The 13,914-nt window shown below is 49.2% G+C and overlaps 1 protein-coding gene across 1 annotated transcript in view; it reads right to left on the bottom strand.

The window, feature by feature from the left end:
* The window catches only part of PSMB7 (proteasome 20S subunit beta 7), a 46,661-nt gene that overhangs the window by 20,168 nt on the left and 12,579 nt on the right, over positions 1–13,914 (bottom strand). The window lies entirely within an intron of this gene.

Here is a 13,914-nt window from a genome sequence, read left to right as displayed (position 1 = left end):
CCTTGCTCTTCCCGGCCAAGCTACGGGTCATCCTGGATGAGACCACGCACTTCTTTCACACTCCAGACGAGGCATGGCAGTGGCTGGAGTCGTACAGAGCGGGGACAGATCGGTCGCACAAAAGCAGGCGAGATCGGCCTAAACAGCCTCAGATCAGACAATCGCAACGCATCCGGTCCCGCAATAGGCGCCAGCGGGAGAAACGGGAGGCTCAAATGGCTGCGGAAAAGAGAGATGCGCTCGCAGCGACGGCGGCCATCACGGGGTCGCAGCAGGAAAGTGAACTGGTGGAGACGGACTCTGGCGGAGAAGGCAGCAGGACAGGAGAGGCACTTTCGAAAGCGGAAAGCTCGAAGGGGCCGGTGGTGACCCCCCAGACTTCTGATGGGATATTTCACGGTTGAGGCTGTGTTGGGACTTGGACAAGAACTGCTGGTAGGGCGGTATCCTGTTGGCGATGGGTGGGTTGCCGGATAGGGTGCCACATAGGCAGGACGGGATGGGAGCGCGGGGCGTGGGCTCCGCTAGCTGGGATCGGCGATAACTCACCCCCCTAGGGCCCTTAAGGCCTTCTGTGGTGGAGACCACAGGTTAGGAGAATGTGTGGTTGGTTTGAGGTTTGGATCGGGGCTGACACTGGGTTAGTAGGCTCTGTCCTGGGGAGTGGGGTGTTTTTCTTTTCAGAGTTTGTTTTGGGGGGGGCAACTGCTTTGGGGGTGATGTGAACTGGCGTTGTTTGACCTGGACTGATTGCTGCTGGTATGGGGACGTTACCTAGCTTAAAATGCCTAACGTGGAATGTCCGGGGGCTACGAACCATGGTCAATCGCCACAAGGTGCACGCATATCTGGTGCGAAGGGGGGTCCAGATTGCAATGCTACAAGAGACCCATCTGACAAAAAAGGAGTGTGCTGCGTTGCAAAAACGGTGGCGGGGCCAGGTGTTCGGCACCACTTACTCAGCATATGCCAGGGGGGTATTGATTTGGGTGAGAGCAGGGATACCGTTCCAGGTGCTGAACCAAGTAGTGGACCCGGATGGCAGGTTTGTGGCGGTGGAGGGGAGGTTGTATGGTAGGGATGTGGTGCTCTGTTGTGTGTATGCGCCAAATACTGATCAGGCCCGATTCTTTGATGGCCTTTCCGGATCCTTGGCCTCTTTCCTAGCGGTCCCCGGTGGTACTAGGGGGGGATTTTAACTCGATTATGGATGTGGTGTTGGATAGGTCTCACCCCCCCCCCCCTTGTTGATTCCCCGGTACGTAAGTTTGCCATGCACAGGAAGGACTGGCAGGACAGATGGGGGTTGCTGGATGTGTGGCGGGAACAGCACAGGGACACCAGGGACTATTCTTTTTACTCAGCTCTCCATGCACTACATGTGAGGATAGATTCAATGCTCTGTGGCGGATCCCTGGCCCCATTGATATCACACACAGAATACTTGGCTAGAACCATTTCGGATCATAATCCCCTATTGGTACATATCCAGTGGCAGCGGGAGCGCTCAGCGATTCCAACATGGCGGCTCCGGCCAGACACGCTGGAGGACTCAGTGTTCAGTGACGCTGTCCAACAGGGTATCGATAATTACTTCAACGAGAACGAGGGTACGGCCGCGTGTAGGTCCACTGAATGGGATGCGATGAAAGTGGTGGTGAGAGGGATATGTCTGGGTAGGTTTTCGAATGCTCGTACGGCTGTGTTGAATGCACTTGCGAAAGCGGAGGAGAATCTGAGAGACTTGGAGCGGCGCAGGCCGGCCAGGCCAGACTTACAGGCCCGGTTGTTGGAGGCGAAGGAGGTGGTCGCCACCGGAACGGTTGAGGTGTTACGACTACAGGCAATACGCCATCAGAGCGCATGCTGAACGGGACAAGGTGGGCACGCTCTTGGCCAGACTCGCTAACCCTGAACTTAGGGGCTGCCCGGTCCTTAACATTAACAACGCTCTGGGGGAGACGGTATATTCTCAAGCAGCGGTGTTGGAGTGCTTTTGTGTGTATTATGAGGAATTGTACCAGAGTCAGTTGGGAGCGGAGGCTCAGGAAATTGCGGAGTACCTAGAGGCGAGGCAGCTTCCGGTCCCTGATGTGGAGGTCGCGAACGAGTTGGGCGGTCCGATCACGCTTACTGAAATACGGGTGGCCATTAAAAATATGGCTCGGAATAAAACACCCGGGGTGGACGGGTTGCCTGTAGAATTCTACCAACAGTTTGTAGACAGTTTGGCGCCCAGACTGCTGGTGGTGTACACGGAGGCTTATGAGTCAGGGGGTTTGCCTGGGTCCATGAGGGAGGCTTTGATTGTGCCGCTCCTAAAGCCAGGCAGGGATGCAACAGATGTGAGGTCCTATCGCCCGTTGTCCATGCTGACGGTGGACTACAAAATCCTGAGCCGGATTCTGGCCGCCAGGCTGGCCCCACACATGACGGGCCTGGTACACAGGGATCAGGCGGGGTTTATCCCCACGAGGAGCACGGCGATGAATATCCGTCGTCTGGTGGGGATAATGGACGCCATTTTGGACGAGGATGGGACCCAAGTGGTCTTATCCGTGGACATAGAGAAGGCGTTCGATAGTTTGGAATGGGTGTTTCTGGATGGAGTGCTGGAGAGGTTTGGCATAGGTGATGGGTTCCGCCGGTGGACGAAGGTCTTGTACTCCTCAGCGACGGCGCGGGTACGCTTGGGTGGTTTGGTGTCTGCGGCGTACCCGGTGGGTAGGGGCACGAGACAGGGGTGCTCCCTTTCCCCCCTCCTGTTCGCTCTGGCGATGGAACCCTTGGCGGTCCACGCTAGGTCGGGTGACAGATGCGCGGGGATAAATAGCGGCGGGCGGCTACATCACATCTCGCTATATGCGGACGACCTGTTGCTGTACTTCGATGACACGGAGCGGGCCCTGGAAGGAGCGATGGACCTGTTATCGGAATTTGGCCAGTTGTCGGGCCTTAAGGTCAACTGGGCGAAGACCTGTGTGTTTCCGCTGAGAGCGGAGACGCCCGGCCCTGCTCATGACCTAGGGGTAGTCTGGGAGCCATCGTGCTTCACTTATCTGGGAGTCCGTATCTACCATGTGACCGCGGACCTATTGGAAGGCAACATTGGTCGATGCGTACGGGCGCTGAGGGGCAGCATGTCCTTTTGGTCGACCCTTTCGCTGACGGTACTGGGTAGGATTGCTCTCTTGAAAATGGTGGCGCTCCCCCGCCTCCTATACTACTTCAGGACGTTGCCCATTTGGATTCCTCAGAGGATCTTTAGGGATCTGAGGACGATGATTATTGGTTTCCTGTGGGGACATGGCCGCCGAAGAGTGGCTCTGAGCACGTTGCTACGCCCCAAGATTGAGGGGGGGATGGCTGTTCCTGATTTTGAACTGTATTACTTGGCGGCGCAGCTCCAGGTTCTCACGCAACATGTGGCCCGGGTGTTTAGGGGACCGGAGGGTGACCGAGAGCTGGGGATACAACGCCATGTACTGTCTTATATCGTTATGCAGCAGAAGCTGGAGCTGAGGGGCCTCACTATGGAGGAACGGACGCTCAGGCTGTGCTGGCAGAGCAGTCTTAGGAGAGCAAGGGTGACTCGGCCTTATGCGCCGGAAATCCCGATTGGCATGCTGACGGCCCTACCACACGGGGGCGATTGGTCCCCTTTGCTGGAATGGGAGGAGGCGGGACTTCAGGTGGTGGGAGACCTGTATGTCGATGGGACCTTGGTGCCCTTCGGAGTGCTTCAGGAGCAGTTCGGGCTGTCTGACGGGGGGTTCCTCTTGCATGCGGCGGTGGTAGCGGCTATACAGAAGCACTGGAAGGGAGGGCTCATGGAACCGGACACAACTATGGCGTGTCAGTATGTGGTGATGGCAGCGGGCACCTTTAAGGCTGTGACCTGCCTCCATAACAGGATGCTACACGAGGGACTGGAACCGCTCCAGGGGCTCAAAGCTAAATGGGAGGAGAGTGTGGGCAGGCCCATTCCAGACACGGTGTGGAGCCACATTCTACGGCGCACATGGAAAGGCACGAGGAATGCGCGTTTCCAACAAGTGCATTCTTTGTGCTACATAGGGCCTATCTGACTTCGGAAAAAATACGGCGGTACTTTCAGGTGCAGGATGCACGGTGCCCGAGGTGTTCGTCTCCGGAAGCGGACATGGATCATTTGTTTTGGGGTTGTCCGCATTTGGAGGCCTACTGGGCAGAGGTGGGGGACCTCCTAAACGATGTGACCGACAGGGAGGTGGACTTCGACATGGCGGCATGCCTGTTGCTTTGGTTCCCGCACACCAAACACACTAAGGTGACGAGCAAATTTATTGACTTGGGTCTGATACTGGCACAAAGAGAGATCTCATGGCACTGGAAGTCCAGGAGCGGGCCATCAGTGAGGAGGTGGAAGAATGAATTGTTCCGGTGGTCTGAATGGGAGAGTGTGCTCCGAATGAAACAGGCTGTCAAGCTTGGTAATGAGAAAGCCTTGGATGCAGCGCGTGCGTGGGAATTGGTGGTGCAAGCCTTGAGTGACTCTTTAGTAGAAGATGAGGACTGAGTGAATGGGACCTGTGGACACTGCGAGGCGTACTAACTCAGAGTTGTCATTGACACTGTAGCGGGATCCATACTACACTTAAGGACGGGACACACACCATCAGCAGTTGCCGGGGAGGGGACACTGGGGGGTTGTTTAGTGGGAGTTAGGGGTGGGCCGGAAGCCAGGAGGTTGGGTGACCGCGATGGCGACACTGAGCTGAGAGGGGCCTGTGGGGCGTGGGTGATGAGCGGGAGGTGGTAAAGGGGCGCGGGCCAGGTATGGTGGGCCCTACAGTGCGCGGGGCGGGTCGGGAAGCGGCTGGTAGCACTGACCTGCATACGTGGGATGGCTGACGATGTTATTTGTTGTGGGTGGGAGGGTAAAATGCAGGCACGTAAAATGATCTTTCGACCATTGTCCCACAGGGACACTCACCGCGATGCCTTCCTACTATTTAAGGTACTACGCCGCCCGGCCTCCGGGATGCGGGCTGAATGGCTGTGTATGGTATACGTTTTAATGCTTGAACGGGGGGACATTACGAGTGGACTGGTTGAGCCTTTGTATTCTGTGGTTTCTAACTCTGCAATAAAAACAAATTTAAAAAAATATATATATATATGGCGTCACATACGCCATTAGGGTCACTGATACAATGCTGTACACGCTAACACTAGTCCGATTGTTGTTGAAGTGTTTTCCCTCCTATTTCCGTTATCTCCCTATTATTTCTCTTGATTGGCAGTTAGCTTGTTTCTGCTGTGCTCACGATGATGTTAATCTCTCCCGCCCCATTTACCCTCTCTACAATGTTTATTGAATACTGCCACGATCACACGACTATAGCCCTCTGTCTCATATGGTAATGTGGGATGTGATTCCTGTCTTTAACATCATCCGTGCCAACCAGGGAACGCAGCCTAGAATAACCGCTGTTGGCTATCATGACCACTTTGGTCCTTCTGCAGTGACATACGCTGCAGGCACTGCAACCCAAGATTTCTCCTGGAACTGACATTTGCGGACTAATGCATCTCCCCTGGCTACTGTTTATTTTCACCTATATACGACCGAAATGTCGAAAATGTTACTGACTGGGTAATGATTGTCGTTTATATGACATTGTATGATCTATTGGCTTGTTACTTCTGAAATTAAATAAAATCTGGGACCGTTGGTCTCAAAAAAAAAATAAAAGAGCAGGGGAGGAAGAGTACAAAACACCACAAGATATCTGGGAGAAAGACATGCCCGGCATAGATCACTCAAACCTTTGGCTTTCCTCAAACGCTATCATGGGGCGGGCAGTAAAATCCACCCCCCTGAAGAAAAATCATCTATTCACGAATCATACTGGTCCCCAAAAAGGCTTTCTAAAATGACCAGTAATGAACTAAAAAGAAAATGCCCGAAATGTAGAGAAGAAAGTGCTGACAATCTACATATGTTCCAGGGCTGCACAGCGCTTAACTACTGGGACCAGATCGAAAAGATCCTCTCTGACGTAGTAGACCGGAATATAAAGGTAAGCGCAGAAACTTATTTTTGGGATACTATGCAGTGAAACACCCCTGTCTCTAAGGATCAGGAGAATATTCCTTTTATCTGGATTCTCCTGGCCAGAAGAGAGATCTGTATAAATTGGGTTAAACCATCTCCCCCAAAACACACAGATTGGCTAAATTCCATACTAAGGGTATATAAGCTCGAGACTCAAAAGAAACGCACGAAAAAAAAAAACAGATTCTGGAATCTGTGAGAAAGATAAATTTTGCGACAAATCAGAGGGTCCAATGATTAAGGCAAATGGAACAACGATTTCAAGTTAACCACTTGACCAGAGTAGTCATAATGACTAGCTCCCCCACTGCCGAAAATCTTGTACCTTTTGGTTCGGACAAAAGAAGGCCCTAATAAAAGGACAAGGCTAGAAAAAAGTGTCTTTTAGGAGAAATTTTGGCCCCACACTCCAAAACTCTGAATGAACACTGGGGCTTTTAACCCCTCCTTACCTTAAGATTATTTGCTCGATGAGGACTTAAAAAAAACATGCACTAGCGGTAATTAAACAACTTGACCTGCTGATAACTGGATAAATAACAGTTACTAATGCTTGCTATCCAAAGAACAATGGCAAAATAGAAATTCACAATATAAACGGTATAGAACTGGGTGACGAATAAGCAATTGTCCCCACACATACTAAAATCTGCAATTGTACACAAATATACCAAAATAGAGACCAAACTATAGGAGGAATAACTGAAACCTACTCTATTAAAAACATTAGGAGAAAAACCTAACCTTCCATACGAGAAAAAAAACACGTCAAGACTGGCCTCATTTACTTAAATGCATCTTCTTTAGTCTCTACAAAAAAACATTCTCCTGTAATATTACACAAAGCTAACAAATGCCGGCAATGCAAGAACATGGTGCAACTATAAAGCATATGCTCTTCTCGTACAACAAACTAAAACAATATTGGTTCATGGTTGCCAAAACGGTACTGGAAATCACCCCCCCCCCCCTAGAATAAATATATCAAATTACAGAATACCCTGCTGATTACTGCACTGTAGAGAATATGAAGTAAGTGGAAATCCCAGAACCATAAAGCCTAACCCAATGGTGGAACACAATATGCTATATTCAGACAAATTAAAAATACCATAACTACACCTAAAACCATCGATGTGTTCATAGTCAGACTTTCTCAATGGACAATCTTCAAGACCTACCTTGAGACCCCTCCAGAGTGACATCAATAGACCTCTGTGTAGCACATAGCACGTGGATACAAGCCATAAATGAAAATATCAGAGAATCAAACCCATTCCCTTTCCATATCCTCATCAAACATGGAACCATAACCCAGGTCAACATGATTTAATATCTGCTATCAGACTACCCATCTTTTTCACTTTCTTTCTTATGCTCTATTTAATCATAGTCCTGCATCTAAATAGGATCATATTATGGTTTAGTGATGTAGCTGAAATCCAAAAACAAACATTAAAAAGGAAAAAAAACCTGCACACCAATATCTTTGACAGTGTTCTTGAAAATAAGTTCAGATTTTAATCACATCATTTAGCTTTGTATTGCCAAATCAGACCCTCGACAAAAACTATATTTAACAACAATCAGGGCCTACAAACCATAACATGAGTCACTTTATGAGATCAAAAATCATATGAACAATAAAACAAGCATTTACAATGCAATGGTCTCGGCATTATTAATGGTAGAGCTATTGCCATTGCTCATGACTTTTTTTTTTTAAATCATAAATAAATAGCATTGTCATTTACATTGCCAATAGCTTCATGTTAAATAAATGGCATTGTCATTTACAATGCCAATAGCTTAATCGCTCGCATATGCATAACCTATTGCATTTACACCCACAAAGAGCCACACACACACACTGAGCCACCCACACACACTGAGCCACCCACACACACTGAGCTACACACACACACACACACACAGAGCCACCCGCAGACAGCGCCACCCGCACAGACAGCGCCACCCGCACAGACAGCGCCACCCGCACAGACAGAGCCACCCGCAGACAGCGCCACCCGCACAGACAGCGCCACCCGCACAGACAGCGCCACCCGCACAGACAGCGCCACCCGCACAGACAGCGCCACCCGCACAGACAGCGCCACCCGCACAGACAGCGCCACCCGCACAGACAGCGCCACCCGCACAGACAGCGCCACCCGCACAGATCTCTGCCTCTTTTCCCCTCAGGCACTCCACTACTCTCTTCCATCCACAAGCCCTCCACCCAGACTCAAAATTTTAGAGCGTTTGATACCATCTCTGGCGTTCAGTAACAACTCTTTTTGATCCTCCTTATCTGACAAAAACGTTTCCAATCCTGCAAGCTTGAAATATGTTCTGCATTACATTTTTGCCCTACTATTGTAGCGCCACAAACATCACAACAGTAAACCTCTACAGTTCTTACAGGGCACCGTTGAGGCATACCCCGCCATGAATGGATGGTGAGCATGGGCGCTCAACCAGGAACGTCACATAAAATAAACTAGAGGATTGAGATTGGTGAAAGAGGGATAGGTAAGAGAGGTTACTTGCAAAGCGGATCTTGACGAGGTCCAAGGGGTGCAGTACCAGTGTGGACACCAAGCCCCCGCTGAGGCCGGCCAGCAGATTCTCGTAGTGGACATGTCTGAAGAGAGACGGGTGCTCAGGAGCCGGGAAGGAGGACTTCAGCACCAACATTCCCTGTGTCTAGATCTCTGGAAAGAAGGGGGTTTAAGGCTACACGAGGGTAAAAGCCCTTCGATCTGTAATGAAGGTGTGAGCAACTCAGGACGGCGAGAGCCACCTACAAAAAAAAAAGCTAGCCACACACACACCCACACAGAGCCACACACCCACACAGAGCCACACACCCACACAGAGCCACACACCCACACACAGAGACACACACCCACACACAGAGACACACACCCACACACAGAGACACACACACACACACACACAGCCACAGCCACACACACACAGCCACACACACAGATCTCTGCCTCTTTTCCCCTCATTCACTCCACTACTCTCTTCCATCCACAAGCCCTCCACCCAGACTCTCAAAATTTTAGAGCAATTGACACGATCTCTGGCGTTCAGTAACAACTCTTTTTGATCCTCCTTATATGACAAAAACGTTTCCAATCCTGCAAGCTTTAAATATGTGATGTTTCACTGTGGCAGCAGTTACCCCTCTTCCCGAATAAGCCTCCGAGGATCTATGCCCACACCGAGACATATGCCAGCAATATTCTACGGGGGGGGGGGGAGGGAGGGATCGCAGCGGAAACGTCACTACTAGACAGCAATGTAGGTGAAGAATGAGGGGCTTTGCACGAGCTGTCTATTTAAAGTGCTTGTAAAAAGTGCAGTGGCTGGTGAGGTCTGTGAATATCTGACCCGCAATCTGTGAATCTCATGACTAACATTTCAGAAGATGCTGCAAGTCCGGATCGAGGTGCATTGGACGACCTGTATGTGGATCCAAATATTGGAATGCAAAGCTATCAAATTTCCCTGGCGTGACTATGCAGGGATTTCAGTTCTATTAAACTCATTCTAAAGGTAGGACTACGAGTCCCAGAATTCAAAGGTAAAGACCTGTAGTAGGAGGTGCCTGCGCTTTAAACGTGGGAGCTCGGCTATAGCAATGGGTTACGACGTCGCCGTTCTCAGCCCAATGCTTGTCACCGTTACCTCATCCACTCGAGATCCGAAAGTGGATTGGTTTGACAGTGTGCGCTATTTATACAAAGTGCCCGTTTTCTTGCCTCGGGCTGCTCTTTTCTCTTGCCATTGTAAAAGCTGCAGCTGCTGAGTTTGCTAATTTTGGCTCCAAATGCCACCACCGGAAGTTGAGTGGGAGTTGGGGCCCGCTTTCCATTGGATTTAAAGAAAACGAAACCTATCGTGGGGCGGGACTTCCGTTTTGTGAAGCCCGCGCCCACGGAGTGCCTGGAGGAGCACCGAGGGAGAGCCCCGCGGTCGGAGGCTGCACAAGTCCGGAGGGCCTTTGACCGGTGAGCGGAGCGGGGCGGGGGCGGGTGGGGGAGAGAATGCCTGTATGTCCGCGTGTGTGTGTGCGACGGCGGAGGGGGGGGGGGGGGGGGGGGGGTGCGACGGCGGGGGTGATTTCGCTGTATGTGTGGGTGCGTGCGTGCATGAGCGCTCGTGTGTGTGTGTCTGTCGCTGTTTCTGCGCATGCGCGTGTGGTGTTGCTGCTTCCCAGGAGACAGCAGCTGAGCGCGTTCGCGAGCGCGTGGCCAGCGGAAATCGCCTCCTTGAAGAGGCAATGCGCGTGCCAGAGGCTGTCTCCTGTGAAGCACTGTCCCTGACAAAAGATCTCCGGCGGAGACGCGCTTCCGCGCGTTGACGCCGAGGCCTAAAAAGGGATACATGCCAAATTTAATTCCACACCTGCTGAATATCTATGACATGAGCGTATAGACAAAGTCAAAGAGGTCGTTCAACATGGTATTAGTCAGACTGCCTTAAGCAGAGACTTAAGCAGCTCGTTGATGCTGCATGAATTGAGCTTTCAAGATCAAACAATCATTTGAAGCAGGACATAACATTCTATAAATTCAGCTTGGAAATTTGGAGACTTGAGCAACTGCCAGCTTAAATGCAGATGGAAATAATGCAGTATTTTTATGGGTATCATACAAAATTATATGTTTTTGGTACTTTTTCACTACCCAATGAAGCAAACAGAGCAAAGTTAGATAAGTCAGTGGGTCTCCATGACATCTCAAAAGCAAAGTCAATCAAAATTGGGAAGGTTCCCGCTCGGGTTTGGGCTTCCAAATGAACTTTCAAGGGGTTTTAGAAGACTATTGGCAATTGACGTTTTCAGGAGGCAGTTATGAGGAGAACAATTACATGTAAGAGGCTACACACCTATCATATGAAAGAAGGTAAAAGTAGACGTGTACCCACTCTAAATGCACATATAAAAATATTTCCAAAAATGTTGGCATTAAGAATAAATACAATTAGCTCGAAGATAGCTGCTGTAGACAATAGTTCTTTATATGGGACGGTGGTTTGCTTAACCGGATTTACCTTGTCTATTAGGGCTCGGAGACACCACCTCCAACAATACGTCCTACTTAACATGATCACTGTAGACACCAAGAAGGCTTTGGCAGGATGTGGTGGGACTTTGAGTAGAGGTGTAATATATATATTTTAATTTTAAATGCAGTCTGTCAGGATGGTGTGCGCGTTAAAGGATCAGCTTAAAACTAGGAATATTATTCATTACATAGCCTGATCGGAACCACTGATCTAGAGATAGAGGGATTTGTTTAGAAAGGATTTTCAACATGCTTTGATTTACAGGCTTAAAAAGTCTTTAGGTTTTACGAATAGCTTTTGAGATGATAGGCATGTGAAGGAAAGGATTATCATGGAGTTTGTGCTGTGCCTTGGGATACAAAAGATTGAGAAAATATTGCACTAATAACCTAGAAAACTCAGAAATGACGTCTGAGGCGGAAGTAAACAAAATGTTTATGAAATTAGTCTTTTCTATAAGTATTAATTTAAAACAAACTTTTGCAAAGGTTTAAAATAACATAATGGGATCACTAAAAATAGAACAAACAAGAGTAACTGTGATGACCATTTCATTTAAACCAACAATCAAAACTCCTTCAAATGTAATTTTAGTTCAGGCATTGACTATACAGCTCATTCGTGTAGCAGATTCAATCAATCGGACTGGTTAACTTGGAATCCATAGCAAATATATTTCTTTTTCGGGGGAAAAATGCCACCTAAAACAAAGGTATGGGCCATTCTCTATCAAATACGACAAATGATTACTGGGAAGATGCTATGGAAACATTTGGTTTATCAGCTGTATATACAACTTGTATTTAAACACACAGTTTCAGTAAGGAAAAGTGATGGATAGTAAAATGAGGACAAGCAGTAGAATGGCCATTTAATTTGAGGAGCAATTGCATGGCACTCTGAACTTTTAGATATTAAATCCAAGGCACACTAATCTTAATTAACCGGCATGGAAAAAAATTGTACAGCTAATTGACTGCTGTAAGAGAAATAACTAATGTGTCAACTATTGCTAAACTACAGCAGGAAAGGACTATGAAAAACCATTCTGAGTTTTCCTAGAAAATCTTCCCAAGGAATACCATGCAGAAATAGACCTTGCCCGTGGACGCGAATTATCACGCACACCTGGCCAGTTATTGCTCTGGACAGACTGGCTTTCCACTACCATTGTCTGGCTAGACCTGGTGTCTCTCAAAGCAGTGACAGGGTACCCATATACCTTTACCTGGTGAAAGTGATGACTTCCACCCTCAGGAATCACAAGTTTACCCCCTGGACCTATCTCACAGCTAAGGGAGATCCAGGCTTAATCTACCCTCAGCCCCTGGGGACTATTCAGGTCCCCCCCCCCCGCCTTCTCAAAGCAGCGGATTGAAAATAGATCACCTTTGACCTCCATTTCACTATGCGGAGGGGAACCTAAGCCACCCTACTTCTGGTTCTTCCCAGGTACCTTTTTATGGACCTTGGAGCTAAGACAGAGGCCCGCCTCCTGAGAAAATCCATTGGGGTCAGTGAACTTACTATCAACTCAGGGTGTTCGCGCAGCACTGAAATGTAAAACAAATACTGAACATGTGCTTGTTTGCCATCAAATTGTACAGTCCCTAGTAATCCTTCATATCACTACCCTGCACCACAACCATCCAGTGCCTTGCAAAAGTAATCCACACAATCCACCATGGACTAATGGGGCAGCTTCTAGATATTCCTAATCTTCTATCAGCACATTTGGGGGGGGGGGGCAGGGGGGTGTCATGCTGCTTGATAAGGGTGTACTTTGTGGAGGGTGGGGGAATGTACTGCATCCTGTCCTCCTTTTCTAGGGCCAGCAGGGCATCCATTGCTTCATTAGGGATGTGCTCCATAGACTGGTCTTCAGGGATCAAATTCACCTCCAGAGAGGTGGTGTCTGCGAGGAAGAGGGAAGCAGATCATAGATGTCTGGTTGGTTGGTTGGTTGGTGGAAGGTCAGACGTTTGAGGATGTATGCTGGTCCTTCATTATACAGAGCTTTGCATGCATGGGTCAGAACCTTGAACTAGCATCCCTTCTGGACTGGGAGCCAGTATAGTTTCTTGAGGTGGGGTGTGATGTGGGACCTTCTGGAGAGGTTGAGGAGGAGTCTTGCAGCGGAGGCTTGTATTGTCTGTAGTCTCTTCAGGAGGCGTAGTCATTCCTATATAGTGTGTTCCTGTAGTCCAGCCTGCTGGTGACGAGAGCCTGTGTGACAGTCCTTCTGGTGTTGGCTGGAAGCCACCTGAAGATCCTGCGGAGCATGCGTAGGGTGTGGAACCAGGCGGATGAGACTGTGTTAACCTGTTACTTAATAGATAGCTTGCATCCCAGGATGATTCCGAGGCTGTAGACGTGGTCTGTCGGGGCTGGCTGAGATTCGCTGACCATCATGTGTCATTCCATGGTGAGGTGTTCCCAAAGATGAGGGCTTCCGTCTTGTCAGTGTTGAGTTTAAGACAGTTGTCCTTCATCCAGTCAGTGACATTCATCATACATTTGTGGAAGTTGGCTCTGGTGGGGGAGGGGCCTTCAGTCAGCGATAGGATGAGATGGGTGTTGACGGCATAGGAGATGATGTGGAGTCCATGCGATCCAACGTTGTTTGCCAGGGGAGGTCATGTAGGTGTCATGAGGCTGTGTGTCTTGCATGAGCCAAACTTAAATTTGGTTTCAACATCAAAGTGACTTTTGCATAGGATAGGTAGGAGCAA

The sequence above is a fragment of the Lissotriton vulgaris genome, chromosome 5 (assembly GCF_964263255.1).
Source record: "Lissotriton vulgaris chromosome 5, aLisVul1.2, whole genome shotgun sequence".
NCBI lineage: Eukaryota > Metazoa > Chordata > Amphibia > Caudata > Salamandridae > Lissotriton > Lissotriton vulgaris.
This window is presented reverse-complemented; position numbering and strand designations above follow the sequence as displayed.